At 45.6% G+C, this 20,832-nt stretch overlaps 1 protein-coding gene across 5 annotated transcripts in view; it reads right to left on the bottom strand.

Moving 5' to 3' along the window:
- Positions 1 to 16,881, bottom strand: part of AKAP13 (A-kinase anchoring protein 13) — a 333,500-nt gene extending 316,619 nt beyond the window's left edge. For 4 of the 5 annotated variants that reach the window (XM_061595984.1, XM_061595983.1, XM_061595985.1 and 1 more), the window contains exon 1: positions 2,319 to 2,567. The gene's annotated coding sequence lies outside the window, so the exon portion shown is untranslated. Of the gene's footprint in view, positions 1 to 2,318; positions 2,568 to 16,857 lie in introns of those variants that run through there. The other variant, XM_061595982.1, reaches the window with a different exon arrangement.
- Positions 16,882 to 20,832: the final 3,951 nt, after the last annotated feature.

Below are 20,832 nucleotides of genomic sequence, written 5' to 3' on the forward strand. Positions count from 1 at the left end.
ACTCCAGTCTTCCCTCCCTCCCCACCCAACAGTTTTACCTATCCTAAGCATGATTGCACAGGAGTAAAACCCACTGAACTCAATAAACATGAAAATGATTAAACCTGCCCTTCTCCTCCCCTTTCTGCCTGCTCCCTTCCCCCTCCTCCCCTTTCCATCCCCTGTGGTCAGTTTCACCTACCCTAAGCATGATTGCCCTGGAGTAAATCCCACTGAATTCAATAAACATGCAAATAGTCAATCCATTCTTAGCAAACTTGCACAGGATCCTATTTCTTACCTCCTGGATTAAAAGCAGAGAAATTCACTAATAAGCAAAAAAAACTTGCAGTTTAAGCACGTACCTATAGCCCACAGATATTTCTATCAAACTTTAAATAGCAGTGAAATTGGACAGCTATAGTGAATGCACAAGCAGAACAGGAGACCTGACCTCCTCTCTGAGATATTGTACTGCCCTACAAATTGGTCAAAATGCAAACACCATTTGGGTTGGTCTTTCACAGTCCAATCCACTTCCTGTGTAGCTTGGAAGAATTTGGTAACATATGCCTCTGAGCATATGGTGAGTGGTGGCAACACTTGCAATCAGCCCAAATAATAGAAAAAAGACATGTGCTGTGCTGATCTTGTTTTAGCAGGGAGGAAGCAACAATATTAAGATACAGTTGATATAGTTCAGATAGTCACTTTAAATATGTTTGATTTACTTTGCAATATTAGTGACATTTCCTATAGTAAATCATTTTCTTTTGCTTCTGTTTCTGTGAATATGTGAAGCACAGCAACACTTTGCAAAATATACACTAAAAAACTTCAAAAACAATTGTGGAATAATAGCACTCACTGTTCTGCAGAATAGTCTCCAGTGGATGTCAGGAGTATATCAGTTTGCACAAGATAAAATGAGGTGAAATATATTCTAGCAAATTTCTAGGTATGCTCTATGTTTTTAATTGACCATGCCCACCTTTCCTTAAATGAAGTGGTTTAAACATAGCAGGCTGGAAATACGCATCTTGGGCAGGCCAAGTTTGTTTTTGCCGACAGCTAGAGTCATTGCTTAAGTAGCAACATATTGTAATCAGTCTGGTTTTACATCAAATTGCAGTTTCAGATTCAACTGTTAATGCACCCAAAATAGAAACAGAACAATACCTCCAATTTGAAACACAAAAGGCTGTCTTCATCATCATATGACATTGACCAATTAATTAAAACTGAAATTAATAAAAATAAATTTGACACAGTTTTTGAATGAGGGAAATAAAATGTTCTATATTAGATTCTCTGTAGAAACAAAGTCTCCATTTCGCTCACATGCAACAATCTCAAGGACTCGAGACTCTACAGACGGGTGGGGATGGAAGCCTTCCCTATTGCAAAGCACCTAAACGGGGGGGGGGGAGTATTCGGCTCTTCCTCAAGCGCCTTTTTGCAAATCTTCCCACCGATTTCCCCCAAACGACACCCTTCAGATTCTTTCCCCAACTTTTCTATGAGCTTGCTTTGGAATAAAGCCACATTTAAATGGGGGGGGCTCAGTAACTACGGGCAAGATTAGGCTGCAAGGGGGAGGAGGGGGAACCACAACACACACAAAAACCAAGCCCGCTCCCCACAGAGAAAACGAACCAAGGCCTCCCTTTCCACTCTCGGGGGGGGGGACTCTCTGCTCTCTTCACCCTCCATTCTCCCCCCCCATCTTTCTATGAGCTCCATAGGCAGCCCCGCACCACGTCAGACTTTTAAAATACTTGTATAAAGACGAAACCATCTCCGCCCCCCTTCCAGGTTATCGCATTTTTCACGTTTCCTTTTAAACGACGCCCACCCCCTCCTCGATAACATATTTGATAACACACACACCAATGAAGGGGGGGGACTGCTTCACGCACGGCAAAATTTGAAGACGGGGTGCACCCCCTGACCGACGACCAAAGGATATACCTGTTGCCATTGCACGCGCAACTGCATCTCGACACTGTTACCCCAACCAAATCACACCCCGAGTTCGATGGGGCTTACTCCCGAGTAAGCATGCGCCGGGATTGCAACGGTGCGGCCCCGATCCCATGCAACTGTGTTCTTTAACACCAGAAACAGCCCCGCCCGCCCTGACCCAGGCTCGACCAGCGCTTTTCCTCCTGAAGAAGTTAAAAGCGTGCAGAGGATCTCAAGCTCCGATCCTCTGTAGACGCTGCGAGCGAAGCTCGATCCAGTCTAGTTCTCATAGCATGCAACGCGCCAAGTTGCTCCCAAAGTAGAAGGACTATAAAAAGTGGGGGAAAGACAGAAAAGTTTCTCTCGTTGCTCACCACGATGTCCGCCGCCGCTACCGCGGAAGCGTCCCTTTCTCGCCGCCGGAGGAGAGGCAAATAAAGCAAGAGGCTTCAGCATCCGCGATGGACAGCTGCGGGGGGAAATGGCCGCTTACACTCCCCGCTGCTGCTGCGTGGTTGCTGCGAGTCTGTAGCTCCGTCCGGGACCCGAGCGCTCTGAGCTGCCCCCTCCCGCACCAGGCAGGCTAGCTGGCCACCAACACAGTGCGCTTGCGTGGAAAGCGAACAAGTTAGAGAGGAAAGTAAAAAGAGAGACTGTTGCGGAAGAGGAGGAGGGCAAGCTCGTCTTCTCTGACTTTTGCAAAGCCTAAATGGGTTCCATGACCGCCACCTGTTGGACAATGAATGCAAACACAGCTCCAGGATCAGCTAGGAGCCTTTTGCAGACCAAGGGCCACATTCCCTTCTGGTCAACTTTCCGAAGGCCAGAGACAGAAGTGGTGATTTTTACCTTTGCACAGGAGGCTAGCTGATACCACACCCTTCTCTAGCAAGATGCGTTATCAGAGTTCACGGGCACATTGCAGCCAGGCAGAAACCCTCAAGGAGGATGCAAAGCAGAGCCTGTGAGGGCATGGCCTGGGGACAAGGGATGTAGCTAAGGTGGTAGCCTAGGGAGAGTCCCACAGGCCATAGTTGCCTGGAAGGCCACGTTTGGCTGCTATTCTGAAACAAAGTGTCTTGGCTGCACTATAGGGCATGTGTCAACACTACAAGGTTAAATCAGTTTCAAACCTGGTTTAAAGGGTCCTGGGTAAGTGTAGTTTTGTTAAAGGGAGAGAATCCCTTGCAAAGAATGCAGCATTTCTGCAGAAGTCCAATTCCAGGCACACTCTGGGGAGGAAACCATGAAAATTCAATTTGCAGTGCAAACGCTCAGACAAGGTTATTGTAGCATAAACTTGGCAGCCAACACAGTGTCCATCAGGTGTTAATCTACAACTCCCATCATTCCTGACCATTGGCCATGCTGACTCAGGCTGATGGGGGCTGCAAGGCAACACCTTTTTGAGGGCACCACATTGGCTATCCCTGGCCAAGAGACACTTCCTCAGACTCTAGGCCTAATATTTTAAGGTGCTACAATGACCCTTTGTTGATTTTGCTGCAAGAAACTTGCAAGCCTACGCCACCGGAAGGTCCGGGATCTATACAGATAACATTCAGTCCACTAGTCCTCATACAAAACCAGCTAACACATGTCAAGTGGTTAAAGAGACACTGTGATTTGCTTTTTTTAAGTCTCTATCCCCCCCTTTATTTATTTATTTATTAAATTTCTATACCGCCCCATAGCCGAAGCTTTCTGGGCGGTTCACAACAAGCAAGACAGCAAAATAGAATTAAAACCACTTACAGAACAGTTTAAACGTACTAAAATACAAATATACTAGCATACTAAGATGCTAAAATAAGTTGAGATGTTAAAATATTAAAATTAAGATTATTAAATTTATTAAAATGCCTGGGAGAAAAGGAATGTTTTAACCTGGCATCGAAAAGATAATAATGTTGGCACCAGGTGTACCTCCACAGGGAGATTGTTCCATAATTCGGGGGCCACCACCGAGAAAGCCCTTTTTCTGGTTACCATCCTCCGGGCTTCCCTCTGAGTAGGCACCCAGAGGAGGGCCTTCGATGTTGAATGAAGTGTACAGGTAGGTTCATATCGGGAGAGACGTTCCATCAGGTATTGTGGTCCCAGGCTGTGTAAGGCTTTATAGGTTAAAACCAGCACCTTGAATCGGGCCCGGAAACATATAGGCAGCCAGTGCAAGCAGGCCAGAATCGGTGTTATATGTTCGGACCGCCTGGCCCGTTAACAATCTGGCCGCTGCATTTTGCACGAGCTGCAGTTTCCGAACCGTCTTCAAAGGCAGCCCCACATAGAGCGCATTACAGTAATCTAATTTAGAGGTTACCAGAGCATGGACAACTGAAGCGAGATTGTCTCTATCCAGATAGGGATGTAGCTGGGCCACCAACCGAAGTTGGTAGAAAGCGTTCCATGCCACCGAGGCTACCTGAGCATCAAGTGACAAGGACGGTTCTAAAAGAACGCCCAAACTACGAACCTGCTCCTTCAGGGGAAGTGCAACCCCATCCAGGATGAACATCCACCATCTGGTCAGAAGAACTACCCACTAGCAGCATTTCAGTCTTGTCTGGATTAAGCCTCAGTTTGTTAGCTCTCATCCAGTCCATTGTCGCGATCAGGCACCGGTTCAGCACATTGACAGCCTCACCTGAAGAGGATGAAAAGGAGAAGTAGAGCTGCATGTCATCAGCATACTGGTGACAACGCACTCCAAAACTCCTGGTGACCGCACCTAGTGGCTTCATGTAGATGTTAAAAAGCATGGGGGATAGAACTGACCCCTGCGGAACTCCATACTGGAGAGCCCAGGGTGCCAAGCGATATTCCCCATACACTACCCTCTGGAGCCGACCCACCAAGTAGGAGCAGAACCACTGCCAAGCAGTACCTCCAACTCCCAGATCAGCGAGTCTCCCCAGAAGGATACCATGGTCGATGGTATCAAAGGCCGCAGATAAATCAAGGAGAATCAACAGAGTTACACTCCCCCTGTCTTTCTCCCGACAAAGGTTATCGTACAGGGCGACCAAGGCTGTCTCTGTGCCGAACCCGGGCCTGAAACCCGACTGAAATGGATCCAGATAATCGGTCTCATCCAAGAGTGTCTGGAGCTGGTCCGCAACCACTCGTTCCAGGACCTTGCCCAAGAATGGAACATTTGCTACCGTGTTGCTATTGTGTTTCATTTGCTGTTTTTATGACTCAAGTTAGCCACCCAGAGATTTCAGATTAGATAGTACTCGAGTCTGTTGAAAACAGGTCAATCCCCTGCGGATGTTTCTTCTTAGATAATACCATTCCTATTGTTTCACTCAGCCGAACATATTAAGAGCCCTTTTGGATCAGGCCAGTGGCCCTTCTAGTCCAGCATTCTGTTCCCACGGTGGCCAACCAGATGCCCACAGGAATCCCCCCAGCAGGACATGAGCACTCTCCCCTTTGTGATCCCCATAATCTCAATTGCTTCCCCATGTCTTTCCCAGACATACTATCCCAAGCCTTACATAAACATACCAAGAAAAAAGTAACATTGTGGCATCATGAAAACAAACAGAAAGCCTAAGCAATCACAGATTAGAATCATCTCCATTTGATGCACAAAGCTGGCAGTATTATATTATAATAGGACATTTATTACAACATTAGAACATTTGTACTCCACTCTGAAGCCGGAAGAGTGGCACTCCCAGAGCAGCTTATGCACAATTAAAACATGACAATCCCCGCTCGCAGACTTACAATCTAAATGGCGATTCACAAAAGGAAAAAGAGACAGGGAGGGAAGAGAGGTAAAGGAAATGTAGGCGCCAATTCTTAAAATATATCACATATGTGGGAATAGAAAAAAAAGAAGTGTAAAGCAGAGAGGGCAATGAAAAGCAAGATGTACCACATATCTATGCAAGGCTCCAACCCCATTCACGATAAGCACAATGATCACATACACAACAGCAATTACTGGCGCCACCATATCGATACGTTAATTTCCCACGGTTGCGAGAGGAAAAAAATAGTTTCAATGAAATTCTAAGCAAATATGAATGAACTAGCTGATTAATTCTAGCTCAGGAATTTCATGCTGCAATCGCCCTTTCAAACACTTTTGTTGAAAAGTGGCAGCTTTCAGGTCTGAAGGCAAGGGATATTCCTCATGCCCTTGCCACCTCCAGGCAGGCGAGACCCAGCTATGGTTCAGCTCTACCTTGTTCCCTTTCAGAAGGTGATGCCCAGAGCTTGGAAAAGTTACTTTTTTTGAACTACAACTCCCATCAGCCCCAGCCAGCATGGCCACTGGATTGGGCTGCTGGGAGTTGCAGTTCAAACAAGTAACTTTTCCAAGCTCTGCCAGTGGGTTGTCAGACATGGGATGAAGGGGAGGGGAAAGGAAGAGGGTTGGTGATCCCTGTTGCAGTTGCACATGCATCCTGAGCCTATGCATGTTTACAGAGTTAAGCGGGAGCTTACTCCCATATGAGTATATATGGAACTGCAGTTACAGATTGTTTTTCTGGCCCTCTTCCTGCGTCTTTAACACAAGCTTGACATACAGAAAGCATATAGGTGCAGCTTTCTTTCCCTATCACTTTAGGAAAAACTTCACCTGCTAAAAAGGTTTTGGGTAGCAGTTTAAAGGGACAAGAAGGAATGAGCAGGAAAGCCTCAATCACAGGACAAAAGAATGAAAGCAACCTCCAGGTGCCCAAGGACAGGGGGAGTTGATATTGAGCCCCAATGCATTTTGAACTGTGTTATTCCCCAGGGACACTATGAACATAAAGGTATATTACAAGGTTGCTACATGTCTGCTGAGAAGCAAGTCCCTTTGTGGTTAATGGGGCTAACATCCAGGTAAGTGGGTACAGAACGGCAGCCTAGGTTTCATTTTATTTTATTTATTTATTACTTGATTTATATCCCACCCTTCCTCCCAGCAGGAACCCAGGGCGGCAAACAAAAGCACGAAAAACTTTAAAACATCATAAAAACAAACTTTAAAACACATTAAAACAAAAACATCTTTAAAAACGTTTCTTAAACAAGCTTTCCAAACTTCTCCTAAGATTAAAAACTTTTTTAAAAAGAAGGTTTAAGAACATATTAAAAAGCAATTCCAACACCGACTGGGATAGGTCTCAACTTAAAAGGCTTGTTGAAAGAGGCAGATCTTCAATAGGCGCCGAAAAGATAACAGAGATGGCGTCTGTCTAATTTTTAAGGGTAGGGAGTTCCACAGGGTAGGTGCTGCCACACTAAAGGTCCATTTCCTATGTTGTGCATAATGGACCTCCTGATAAGATGGTATCTGCAGGAGGCCCTCACCTGCAGAGCGCAGTGATCGACTGAGTAAATAAGGGATAAGATGGTCTTTCAGGTATCCTGGTCCCAAGCTATATAGGGCTTTGTATAGTTTAGGGTTGTCATTGGGGTAAACCAGGGTTCTTGTATCTTTAACAGTTGTATGACAGGCAGAAAATCAATAAGTCCAGCCTTTTCTAGTATGGAAACAATTATGGCAGATGCTTCACCATGGCTACTCTCTAATGTTGCATTATGCCATGCCCTCATGCCAGCATTTTGTGGCTGGTGCCCGCAGTACTCTCTCAGAATCTGTAATGCACCCTCTGGTCCATGAAGGCTGGCAACCCGTGCCTTAGATGATTTAACTTCATTGGGTCTACTCTGAGTAAACCTTAGCTGGACATAACCCTAAAACTTCACTATCATTTTTAGTCAACCACAAAACAAGACTATGGAAGAGGGAATCCAAAAGCATTAACCATTTTGATACACTGTTGCAGGCACAGGAGGAAGGCCAGTAAAAATGGCAAAACAGGCAACAAGTTTGAAGGGCCACCCCAAGCCAGTTTGCAACCCCCCACCTAGTGGCTACAAAGTACACTCTAATAATTGTGCTCCACTAGCATCACAAAGGAGCCCAGGGCAAGCTTTTCCAATAGCTTACTCCTTCATTGGCACCCATCAAAATATCACCATCTGAAGCCACTGCTTGGGTTGCCCGTTATGCAGCAGGGCAAGAGTTTCACCTGTGCAGAATACATTCCTACTGAGTCAATACAAAAGAGTATCTGTTGCTCTCGTCCTTTACTCAGATATAATCAGATCTAGCATGGAAGTGCATGACGCCAGAGATTGCTGAACTGCAGGACAGAATGTGTCAAACATAGGCATCAAGAATTAACCACTTAGCATTGATGTGGACTGGCCACCTACACTCACATGTATACCGTACATGCTATGAAATGGTGAAATGTGAGAGGTTCCCAAATTGTGGTCCACGGACCATCAGTGGTCCACAAGCTCCATTCAGGTGGTCCTCATTCTGTCTGTGGGTTTGTGGTTGATGGGAGATGGGACATCAATTGCATTAAGTATTCCTATTGATTTTTAATTGTATTTGTATTGCTTTTTTTGTTCCCCTTTTGTATACCTTCAGGGTTGTTTTGGATTACCAGAGATGAGATGCAGACAAGAGGTTTGCTTACAAAGAGTTAAAATTTATTGAGTAACTTACAGCATTCAGCCAAGTATTCCCAATAAAAGTGGATCAGTCCCACCGCTCTGCAGTAGCGGATGTCAGAGACTGAACACTCATGCTGGGCACAGATCATGCTTATATAGTATAAATCTTGGCACATATCATTGGCATACACATGGAGTTACATACATGATTAATGAGATTATACACTTTGAAGTAACATATGTTGCATATAATTGGCAGTTCTGACCTTTTCACAGAACACCTTCAAAGCAGACTAATTGCTAAAAACTATAATATCTTTCTTGGAGCACCTTGACATCTTCTTTTGGCAAACTATATGGCTACCATCTTTATCTTCATCTTTACTAACAAGCAAAGTTCTCTTTGACCGTTACTTGACTCGTGTCATTGACCGTCCTTCGACCCATCCATTGAATATATGCCTATCAGGACTCTCTGAAGTCTAACAAGGTGCTTTCCAACACCATACTAGGCAAGCCAACTATAAACTGCCTACTAATAAACATATACTTGAACCTATGCCTAATTGGGCTCCTTTGATGCCTTTACACTTAACAAGATACATTCCCAGCATCATACTGGGCAAGCCTTCATATTCTCATTAAAACACCTAGATTAGACTGCAGGTGGCTATGAGGTGATCTGACATACCCAAAGATGCTGGGGCCTGAAAGGGGAATACAAGCCTCCAGGCTTTGCTAACAAATACATATTGAATATATATTGATTAACTTAAGGCTATAACAGCTTGCTTTAGACCTCTACTTGCTGGCTGGAAATACCAAATTGGTACAGGGTAGACACCTTTGAATTCTACGGAATTCTATATTAATTGTTACAACTGGCAGAAAAATCATTCTCAAGACTCTCAGCAATTTTCAAGTGGTCCCTAGGGGGAAAAAGGTTGGGAACCAGGAGGGCCGGCACCAGACAGCAGGAGGCCCTTCCCCACCACCACATGCTTAAATACACCTGGTTGCACCACTTCTTGTATTGCCTTATCAGCACACATGCCTGACATCACCCAAGATGGCAGCAGGGGGGCACTGATGCAGCACACTGATGCAGCAACACAAGAAGTGGCACAACCCGGTGTATTTAAGCGTGCGTATGCAGGGGTATTGTTGCCTAGCAGAGTGGAGCTCCTGCTCTGCAATCTGTACCACTGTCCGATCACAATTTGTGATCACGCCTCACAATCCAATGTGTGATACCCCTAGCTTCAGCGGCCCTCAGCCAGTGCCCGATCTGGCTGCCTGCTGGCGCCAAGTCTGGGAACCACTGCCTTATAAAAAAACATTATTACAATCAAGTGATATACAAATTTTGTTAAATAAAACAATTGATCTACTGCAGTTTCTGGCATTCATTAAACTTACAGGACACACACACAGGCAGACATACCCATCCCCCCAGTTGACTAAGCAATCAGTTAAGGAAGAAGGTTATTGGTCCCTCCCCACTCCTCAAATTATCAGTTTGATGGCCAGAGAGGGGAGAGTTTGCTGCCCATTAGGATGCTGGATGGCAAAGAGGATCAAATATCTGTGGCCACACCAGTGTGGCCATTATGTGCTTGAATTTTATTTTTTGCCACTGTCAAAAAAATTTAGGGGGCTTTGGGAAGTCAGAAAATTCTTGCTGGAGGGGGCACTGGAACACACTCCTGGGTTGGAGGTTATCCATTCCCATAGCACACCTGCTACAGAGAACTGTGGGTGAAAGTGCACAGAGTAGGCCAGGGCAGGGCAGGTGAAAGTATTCACCCCATGCAAGCACAGCTCACACATTTTTAGCTATTGCATTACACCAGTCCTCAATTTCTCTTTTTTATAAAATAGGGTTCATTGTATGCTCAGCGGCAGAGCACATGCTTTGCATGCAGAAGGTCCCAGGTTTAATCTATTTATTTATTACATTTATATACTGCCCCATAGCCAAAGCTTTCTGGGCGGTTTACAAAAATGAAAAAACATTGAACATTAAAACAAATATACAATTTTAAAAACCATACAAAGTTTAAAACCATAAAACACAGATAAACACAGATTCAATCCCCAAGATCTCCAGGTAGGGCTGGGTGAGTGTCACTACCTAAAACCTGGAGAGCTGCTGCCATTCAGTGTAGACAGTGCTGAGCTAGATAGATTGGTGGTCTGACTCAGTATGAGGCAGTTTCCTAAAAACCTACAATTAAATTTTAGGTGTGAATTTTTGACAAGATTAATTCTAAGGGTGAAATCCTGATGCCCGAGTAGGATTTTAGTAGTGTCAGGAACACATGCTGAGGGGCAACCATTTCCAAAGGACTCAAAAGGGAGGAGCGCTGGGAAGTTCTGCTAAGTGCCTGTGAAGGGAGATGGCATCTGCATTCCTTGAATGTAACTGGAGAACCAATAGCTTTTTGCAGCTTTGTGTTGGAGAGAATTGGGTTTTCAAAATCCCAAGCCAAAATCAGTGTTTTTTATATGGTGGACCCTTTTGTCTTATCACCTCCATATCTGCCTTATGCTGGACCTTTCTTCAGTTTATCCAGCTACTCTCCTCATCTATCTTAATTGTTTGTAATATCACATTTCTGCGCCCAAGCCAAACACATAGACATGGGGCAGCTTTGCCAAGTTCAAGATATATTTCTTCTCCAAAACAATTCAAGTTTTCCTGCTTTAGAAATACAACTGATCTGGGCAGTTCAATATGGTTGAGCTTTTGTTTTGGGGTATGTTATATTTATGAAAGAGCCAGGTTCTCCAATTGCAGGAGTAATGGCACACCTCCCTCTAGTGGGTGTGAATCACATTGCCTACAGTAAATTAATAATATTTTGTTTAGCAAGCAAAAACAAATTTACATAAAACCCTGATGTCTTGACTTTGAACCGGGGTGGGTGGGATGTTTCTAGCACCCAAATAAAGAATTAGCAGAACACACAAAGTGCCAAGACATCCTTCAGAGCATGTAAGGGGAACCTTTGGCCCTCCAGATGTTGCTGAACTAAAACATCTATACTTGGCCATGCTTGCTAGGGCTGATGCAAGTCATAGTTCAGAAACATCTAGAGAGCCAAAGGCTCCCCACATCTATCCCAGAGCAAACTTTCTGAAACTGTGATCCATGAGTTCCATTCAGATTGTCTGCAGAAAGTTTGCAGAATAGTTATTACTCCTACATTTATCTCTCACCTTTCCTCCAAGGAGCTCAAGGTGGCATATGTGGTTCTCCCCCCCCATTTTATCTTCACAACAACCCTGTGAGTTAGGTTAGGCTGAGAAACAGTGAGTGAAATAAGGTCACCTACTGAGCTTTGTGGCAGTGAGGGGATGCGAACCATGGTCTCCCAGGTCCTAGTCCAACACTCTAACCACTACACTGGTTCCCACCACACTTGAGAATATCTGTACTTGGCCCTACACTCAAGTTTATTTCTTTCCCCCCTAGCAATAGAGATAGGGGCAGGTTGACTAGGGCTCGGGGGGGGCTATCATGAGCCATGTTAAGCCATGTGCCTCAAGTGATGGAATGGGAGGGATGGCAGATTGCACACGCACACCCTCATCTGCAGGACCACCATTCACCACATCCCCCCAACTGGCCGCCTGGCCACTGCTACTGCCTGCAACCAGCAATGTTCCTGCAGGGCTCTCTCTGAACTGCATGCCAGAAAATACAGTTTAAAGTCCCTTTAAGCCTTCAGGTTACTTGAAAGGCTTAAGTAAATTTTAGCAGTGTATGCCGCCATCGTGACAGCAGTGCTGTCCAGGGCCATCTTGCCCGCAATACCTCGTTCTGAGGAAGGACCATGCAGAACTTTTGTAAGTCGATGGAGCAAGGGAAAGGGCCACCCCTTTCAGGCAGCACAATGTCTTTAAAGCCAGCCCTTTATCCAAGAGTAAGCGACACACAGCCTTCCAGATGCTGTTGGGACTCCAGCTGTCCCAGCCAGCATGGCCAATGGATAGGGATGATGGGAGTTTGGAGCAGTCATGTAGTGGCAAATTCAGGAGTGCAGGGTCTCTTCCTGTTGGTCACGCCAATCACCCCTCACACAGCCATGCCCCCTTTTCCACTTTCCCTTGCTCTCCCTGTTCTCTCGCGAGTCCACACTCCACTACAACAGACAGCCCTCAGAACCAATCAGCATGAAAGGGGAGGCTGTGTGTTAGCTATTGAGAAGAGTCTTCTCAACAGCTGACTCCCTTTCACTCCAATTGGCTCCAATCTGCACAAAACGGCAAGGGCTCTTGTCAGTGGTTAACACACTCTTTTCATGCTGATTGGCTTCTACATAGGGACCTGGCTGGGATCCTGCTCCCAAAAAAGTAACAGGTCTGCAACCCCGAGCAATCCTGGAGGACTACACCCCTGGTTGGGAGTCCAATCACATCCGGAGGGCCACATTCTCCATGGGTGTCCTGTGCCATTGTCCTTACAGTGCAAGGGAGACAGAGATTGAGAGAAAGACACAGAACATTCCACTGTAATGTAATCCAGCGGGAATAAACGGTTAATTTTATTTTGCCCACCTTTGTACACAGAAGTGTACTCAAGGCAGTAATAACACTGGAGGATTTGGTCCTCCCCTCCTAGTGAAGGAAGCCTTTCCAAAGCAATCTCTCTTTTTACAAACACACACAGAGATTTGGGTTTTTAAGACTGTGTGAACTCATGTTTCCACTTATTTTGGGAAGACAATTGCATGCTTCTAGTCATTACAATAATGAAGTTTCTGGGTTTCTGCATTGCCTCCTATGAGCAGCCATAACTTTCCACCACTGTAACAAGACTTTAAGAACAACCAGGAAATCCAGCCTGCAGATTAAAGAACTGTTTGTCTAATGTTTGTTCGCAACTAGCAGCTTGAAACTGGCTAAACTGCCCCTCACAATCTAGAGACTTGCGCCATCTGGTGGTGCTTCCCAGTGATGACTTGGCATCATCTCCGCCCCCCAACTTTCTTTGCAAATGCTTTTAAGCCAAAGCATTTGCAAAAAAAAACCCTGCTTGAAGTATGCTGCATTTGCTGTCTTTAAAAACAATGTAACATATGGGTATCAATATATAGGAAACTGATTGGTATGTGCCATGGCCAAGATCAGGAGGGTCAAACCCTCTCCCCTTCAAGCGTGACTGGATTCAGCAGCAGCAAGAACTGTTTTCCCCCCACAGACCACTTGAAAATTGGTGATGGTCTTGGTGGATCGCCTAATGATTTTTCTGCCTGTTGTAGCAATTTTAATGTGCTGTATGATTTTTAGTTGTATTTTTATTGCTTCTTTGCTTTCCCACTTGCATTTATATCATCATACAGGAAGAAATAAAAAGAAGCTATTTAACATCAATATTAATATTTAATATGGACCTGCTGCAGACCACCTGAATTAAGCTTGCAGACCCACTGGTGGTCCATGGACCACAATTTTGGATCCCCTGGTCTAGGTCAGCATCATCTACACCAGCCTCAAGTTGGTACCCTCCACCTGTTTTGGACTACAGCTCCTATCAGCCAACCCAGCAGGACCCTCCCTGAGTGGCCCCACAACTTTGCACTATTGCCAGTGTCTACTTGTCCACCGTGCAAAGAGAAAGCAAAGCAGGTGGGGGTTATTGCTTGCTCCTGCTCAGGAAGCAGCCTTAAGCAGAGTCAGACCATTGGCCCATCTCTCTGAGTATTGCCTACACTGACTGGCAGAGGCTGTCTAGGATCTTAGGCAGGGCTCTCTTGCAGCCCTACCTGCAGGCACCAAGAATTCAACCTGGATCTTCTTGCATGAAAAATGTGCTCTACCAGCTGAGCTACAGCCCTCCTTTTTCCCCTCTCACTGCTCGCTTATTCCTTAAGAGAGGTCAGGGGAACATGCAACAGGTAGGAAGAGAAGGAGGAGCAGGGCCAGGGGGCTCCAAAGACTTACAGTGCCCCCTCATTGAGGTATGGGTCTTGGCAGATGCCCAATAATTCCAGCCTTTGACAGCACACCAGGTAGTTCTGGGCGAGAGACATTGGACAGGTTTCCATGCAGCACTAAGCTAAAGTGTAGCTTAGCACGAACATTCAAGAATTCTGGTACACAGGAGAAGAAAATGGCAGCTGCTTCATTGCTCCCTGGGTCCTTCTGCTGCAGTGCTGCTCAGAGCTACGCCATGGCTTGGCATCACCTGCCAACTGGGCTTATGGTTTGTCTTGTTCCCAACAAACCACAAGCTGTAACCAAAGCTTGTTCTTGGCTTTCTGCTCATGGTTGGTTGGTTTGGGGTGGTTTTCCTCTCTGGGAACCTGCAGACTTGCTCATTCATGCTAAACCATGGTTTGGCTTAGCACTGTGCATGAACAAGGTCATTAAAAATGAAAGATAGGTCAACGGGGAGAGAATGCAACTTGCAGCTTCAGTACCCCCACAGCTTCCTGCATGAACGGATCCAGAAACAGCTCCTTGTCCACAAAAGCTCCACGACTCAGTTGCACCATGTTCCTTGTGATGTTCCTACTCACTCCCCACTGATCTTTTACATAACCCCGAATGCTACTTGCTTTTACCAGCGACACCTGCACGTCAAGCATCTTGCCACATCCTGGAGATGAGGGAAAGCAAGTACTTACGGAGCACATTCTACAACTGCCTGGCAACAAGAACACAACCCTTCACCTCCAGCAGAGGCAGCAGTAGCGGTGCAGCCCAGCAGCCAGAGATGCATGGAATGCAAGGAATATCGTTGTCAAGACAGCCAGTTACGCATTGCCAAAGAAGAACAGGCACCACCAAAAAAAGGACTGAAGGACACAGATTTGCACATGCAAATTTATACACATAGGTGCAAATTTAGAAATAAACACATATAGACTTCAAGGAAATATAATAAATTTCACAGAATGGGGAACACGACCAGGTGACCCATGTACCTCCCTGCTCAGTCTGTTCTCTAGGCACCAACTGTTGATGGACAACTTCAAGGGCTCCCCAGTCCTCTCCCTCTTTATGGTTTCTTATCTTTAAGCCAGATTTGGGCTGAACAGCCCTTCAGATAGAGGTCCTCTTCAAATAGAGGGTTGTCCTCCATAAAGGAGGACACAGGACCATCCTAGCTGTTGCACAAGGTGGAACTACCAAAGAAATGGAAACTGTGCTGACTTTTAATGGTACCCCAAAGGTTGCAGCCTGAACTGTGCTGTCTCGCTCTTCCTAAGGGTAGGGCTGACCACCATTTTAAAGTTGATATTCCACTAGGGTTGCCAGGTTTAGGGCCTGAGACTGATCCTGTATCTTTAGGAGAAGAGAAAGTCAGCCAAGTGCAAGTATTCTTGCAACACTGTAATGGGAAAAACCAGGGAAGGGAGAATTCCACCTTGTGGTTTTGCCCATTACACTGTTGCAAGAACACCTGCACTTGGTTGCCTTTCTCTTCTCGTAAAGATACAGGATCAGTCTCAGGCCCTGAGCCTGGCAACCCTATATTCCACCCTTTGCCTATCATGGAACCCAGATTGGTATCCATGTGGTTCCCAGGAAATCTCCCATCCAAATACTGACCCAACAAAGACTTGCTTAGCTTCAGCAACATGGAGGCCCCATGTGCCTTCAGGCTATCCTCTGCACTCCCCAGTTATGCTGTCTGCCCTTCAGAGTATTATTGGAGATTGATGCACCAGCTGCTCAACCAAGCAGTGTTACACTTCCCAGCTCAGCAAACCAACCCACTCTTATTGTCTCTTGATTAGCATCTAGTCTACCTATACAGCAAAACAAAGCAATACCACCTACCTGAAAATATAGCAGACTCTGCTACTTCAGGCTGCAGGGAACACAAACTATTTGCAGTCTTCTCAAATGTAAAAATAACATTCCATACAAAAAAGTCTAGCACCCCAGGGAACATGGTATTAGCCCAGTTAGTACCCTGCCATGCTAATTTCCTACTTGCATGAACCTACATTTTATTAAAAGATGGAGTAGTATTCAAAAATATGATCCCTCCACCTACAGACTAAAACAATGCAGTCTATTCTACTATGAAGGAACATCCAACTGCCCTGTTTCTTTCCGATTGGACACTCCTTTCTTATTGCTACCATACTACCTTGACTCAATCCTAGATTTTGAGCAAAGGAGACTCCAAAATATATGCCAGCTTTTTTACCCAGGAGGGGGACTTACCAGCTAATTCCCCAGGTACTTGCAAGCAAGTTCAGTCTTGCTCCCCCTTTTACCCACCCTTAGGAAAAACCTGTAGCATGAACAAACATGTAAAGGGATAAATCCTTGGGTGGTCAACAAATTCCAGGTGTAAATTAACCTTGATCAAGATTAGGAAGAAAAGCCAACAGGCAGCTTCAAAAGGGTTAAAACATATTCTCTAAATAGCTCACATCAGTCAGTCTTAAAAGATTATATTCCAAAACTTACCTAGCAAAGGCCACCCATGTTGTTCAGCAGAGGACCAGTTTCTTATGAGAAAAGGCCCACTTTTACCCTGTAGAATCATGGGAGGGAGTCGAAGAGTCTTCCAATCAGACGTGGCCAGGGGAAGTTGGAGGTGCCCAACACACAGGCAAAGAGCACCTGGGAAGATGTGCTATTAAGGAAAATGAGAGTAAGAGGTGTGGAGTAGGAAATATGTCCTCTTGATAAACAGGATCCATTAGGGGGGAAGCACCCTCCTGCGTTCCTGGAAGATGATTGAGACGGAATAGAGAATCTAGGCCATTAGGCCAGAGAAAGACTTTATTTTTTTAAAGAGACAGACATTTTATTCCAAGGCTGCCTCCACATCTACCATCTTATACCCAGACATTACTAGCATCATCTCAGGTCCTTCTCTGCGTGCCACCTCTGAGGGAGGCTCAGAGGATAGCAACAAGGGAGAAGGCCTTTTGCTTGCGCCTCCACTGCCTCTGAAATGCGCTCCCATTTGAAGCCAGCTTGGCACCCACACTGACCTCTTTTAGGTACCAAGTGAAGAGTTTTCTCTTCACCTGGGCATTGGGTGGCATTTGAAAAGGGTTTGAGACTTGACTGAAAGTTGCCTAGAGACTGCTCTACATTTGGCAACTAACAAACCAAACTAACAAACACAGGAATAATATATCACTGGTCCTGCCAGTTATTGGGGGTTGACTCTGTGATCAGGTGCTATAATGTTCAACCCATGGCCCCTTCTTTGGAAGAGGGACTGCGGCAACCCCGATCAAATGACGTCCATGTTTTCTTATACACCAGCTAGGAAAAGGCAACTCTGCTTACTAGGGCTGCTACAACAAGGAGTTGAAAATGATGATGTTGCAGACATACACCTAGGACATGCATCTAGGAACTATGGGCTATGTGCAGGGACCCCATTGTTTTATTGTACCTTAAGAGTCGGTTGAGATGGCGGCTGGGTCAAGAGTCAAAATGGCAGCAGGGGCGTCAACAAAGCCCTGTAAAAATTTGCTTGACATCAGCGTGGTATTCATACATTCAAGTTCTCTGCATCAGATTACTGGACCTTTATTGATTGGCTGCTGACTATATGTGAGCAACTCTATTGAAGAGCATTATGACTGAGCCAATAGTCCCCTTTGGGCATTCTTAGGCTGCATTCAGACATGGGGTTTATTGCGTCAGTTTTACTGGTTATAAAGGTAGCGCTTCTGTCCTGATTTCTAACAGACCTTTCACACTGCTGTACCTGTTGCATTGTCGAACAGTGGCTTTTTGACTGATATACTGTTGTGCTAACTTTCATTCACACTTGTGGGTGTGGTGTGACACAGCAATGAACACCATTGGACATGTCACTACTCCCCCACCCTTTCCACACATGTGCACTTCTGTTCCCACGAAAATAGAAGAAAATAACTATATGCCAGTATAGTGCCCCAAATTTTGTCACTTTACTCCTGCAATTTTTGGGGTTAATGGGATTGCAAACAGGTTTTTTTTTCTGCACACAATTAACATGGAAATGAGCGCTAAACTTCCACCATATTCTGCTAGATTTCCAGAAGTGACTTTTATGTCATGTGAAAGATCAAATGAAATGTAGAAATTATCAGGTAAGGAAATGCTGGGACAACGAAATAAGCTGCTGTCTGAATGCAATCGTAAACTCCACCTGTGGAAGGCCCACAGGAATGGGCATGCCTCCCCAGCCACCCGGTGATGAGGCCTGGAGAAGCAGTCTAAGCATGTTTTATCCTCACAACAACACTTGTGAGGTAGGTTAGGCTGAAAGACAATGACTGCCCCACAGTCACCCTGAGAGCTTCATGGCTGAGTAGCAATCTGAAGCCAGGTCCTAGTCCAATCCTGTAACCCAGGTGTGGGGAACCATTGGCCCACCAGATGTTGCTGAACTATACCTCCCATCGTCCCAGGCTATGGGCCATGGTTGCATGGGCTGACAGGACACCTAGTTTGCAAGGCAGAAGTTTAGAAGGGCTTTTGTTTCTGGCCAAACAGTGTCAATTTAAACACCTGACTATTTACTGGGACAGCCCACACACGATCAGTATTTACAGGGTTATTATGATTAGTAGTAGGTGATTCTAAACATGCTTATTCAGGAGCACAATCCACTGAATTCAATGGGACACCCAGGTAAATGTGCCCGGGATTGTTCTCTTACAGTGCAGTCCTCTACATATCTACTCAGAAGTAAGTCTCACTCCGTTTAGTGGGCTGTAATCCTATACCCCCTTATCTGGGAGCAAGACCCACTGAACTCAATGGGACTTGCTTCTGAGGAGACATCTGTAGGAGTGTGCTGTTAATTAGTTTGCAATGGGGAAGCCCACAAGTGCTGGAAACCTCACACTTCCCCACTTTTTACATCTCTTTAGAAAGAGCAGCTAGAAGGCAGATGCAACTGTATGTTAACTATTTCAGGAGTCACCCAACATGGCACCTGTGGGTGCAATGGCACCCTTGAGGGCTTCCACAAAGCCTCGGAGCCCCCCCTCTCCCCCCTCCGTAATAAGGTGCCGAGGGTGCTTACTTTCTTCTCTCCAGAAAAGCACAGAGATGAAGAAGAAAGGAACGTAAGAAGTTGCCTTATACCGAGTCCGACTGCTGGTCCCTCCAGCTCACTGACTGACAGTGGCTCTCCAAAGTTTTAGGCCAAGAGTCTCTCCCAACTGTACCTGGAGATGCCAGGGATTGAACCTCGGGTCTTCTGCATGCCAAGCAGATGCTCTGCTGCCAAGCGATGACCCTTCCCTACAGGGGTGTAGTCGTCTGGACTCTCGGGGGATCTTAGACCCTTTACTTTTTAGAAAGCAGGGTCCCAGCAGGGTCCCCATGTCTCCTGCATCCTATGAGCCATTCAGTATGAAAGGGGAGTGTGTTAGCCACTGGGAAGAGTCTTCTAGCATGCTTCCTTGTCCTTTCCTGCTGATTGGAGCCAATCAGAGTGAAAGGTGAGTCAGCCACTGAGAAGACTCTTTTCAGTAGCGAACACTCTCCCTTTTCATGCTTATTGGCTTCCAGGGATGTCTGTTGTTGTGGGAGAAGGTATTAACAAGGATCTCTTTCTCAACCCAGCAGCAAAAAAAGTGTGTGTGGCTTTGACTATCATGAAGAAACCCTGCACTTCTGAATTTGCCTCTGTGCTACTGCTGTGCTAAGGACACTGTCTTATACGGTGTCAGATCATTGGCCCATTCAGCTCAACATTGTCTACGCTGACTGGCAGCAGCTCTCCAGTGTTTAAACAGGGAGTCTCTCCCAGCCCTACCAGAGATGCTGGGACTGAACTTCAGACCTTCTGCATGCTTTACCACTGAGCTATGGAACTTCCCCTATTGGAAGATAGAAGAGTGACGCTATTTCCCACTCTTTCACCTTCTTGTGTTTTTCAAGGCTCAGATTTTACTGGGCTTAACTTTTCCCCAGATTCTTTGGAAAAATGAAAAAAAAAAAGACTGTGTGTGTGCGTGCATGCATGCTTTCTCTGATCCAGGGGAGTGAAGTGGCCAGAGGGGGTGGTGCCCACATCACCCATTCAAAAATCAGAATGCGTCCACAGGCCTAAAACCATTGGCAATGCCTATTCTGTTTCAGCAATACACACTATGCATCCCTAACAAACATACATAATGATCTGCCAGTTAACTTGTCTCATATGTAGCAATTCATGCAACCCACCTTCCACCACTTTGGTCTGGGGAAGTGGCTGTAGTTCAGTGCTAGAGCATCTGCTTTCTTTGCCAAATGTTCCAGGTTCAATCCCTGACATCTCCAGGTAGAGCTGGGAGAGATCCTGGTCTGAAATCTCAGAGAGCCACTGCCAATCACTATAGACAATACTAAGCTAGATGGATCAATGGTCTGAGTCTGACTCAGTATGGCATTTTCCCATGTTCCTGTGTCTGTTAGAAGCATGTATTTGAAATTCCTGCT

The sequence above is a fragment of the Rhineura floridana genome, chromosome 14, assembly GCF_030035675.1.
Source record: "Rhineura floridana isolate rRhiFlo1 chromosome 14, rRhiFlo1.hap2, whole genome shotgun sequence".
Taxonomy (NCBI): Eukaryota; Metazoa; Chordata; class Lepidosauria; order Squamata; family Rhineuridae; genus Rhineura; species Rhineura floridana.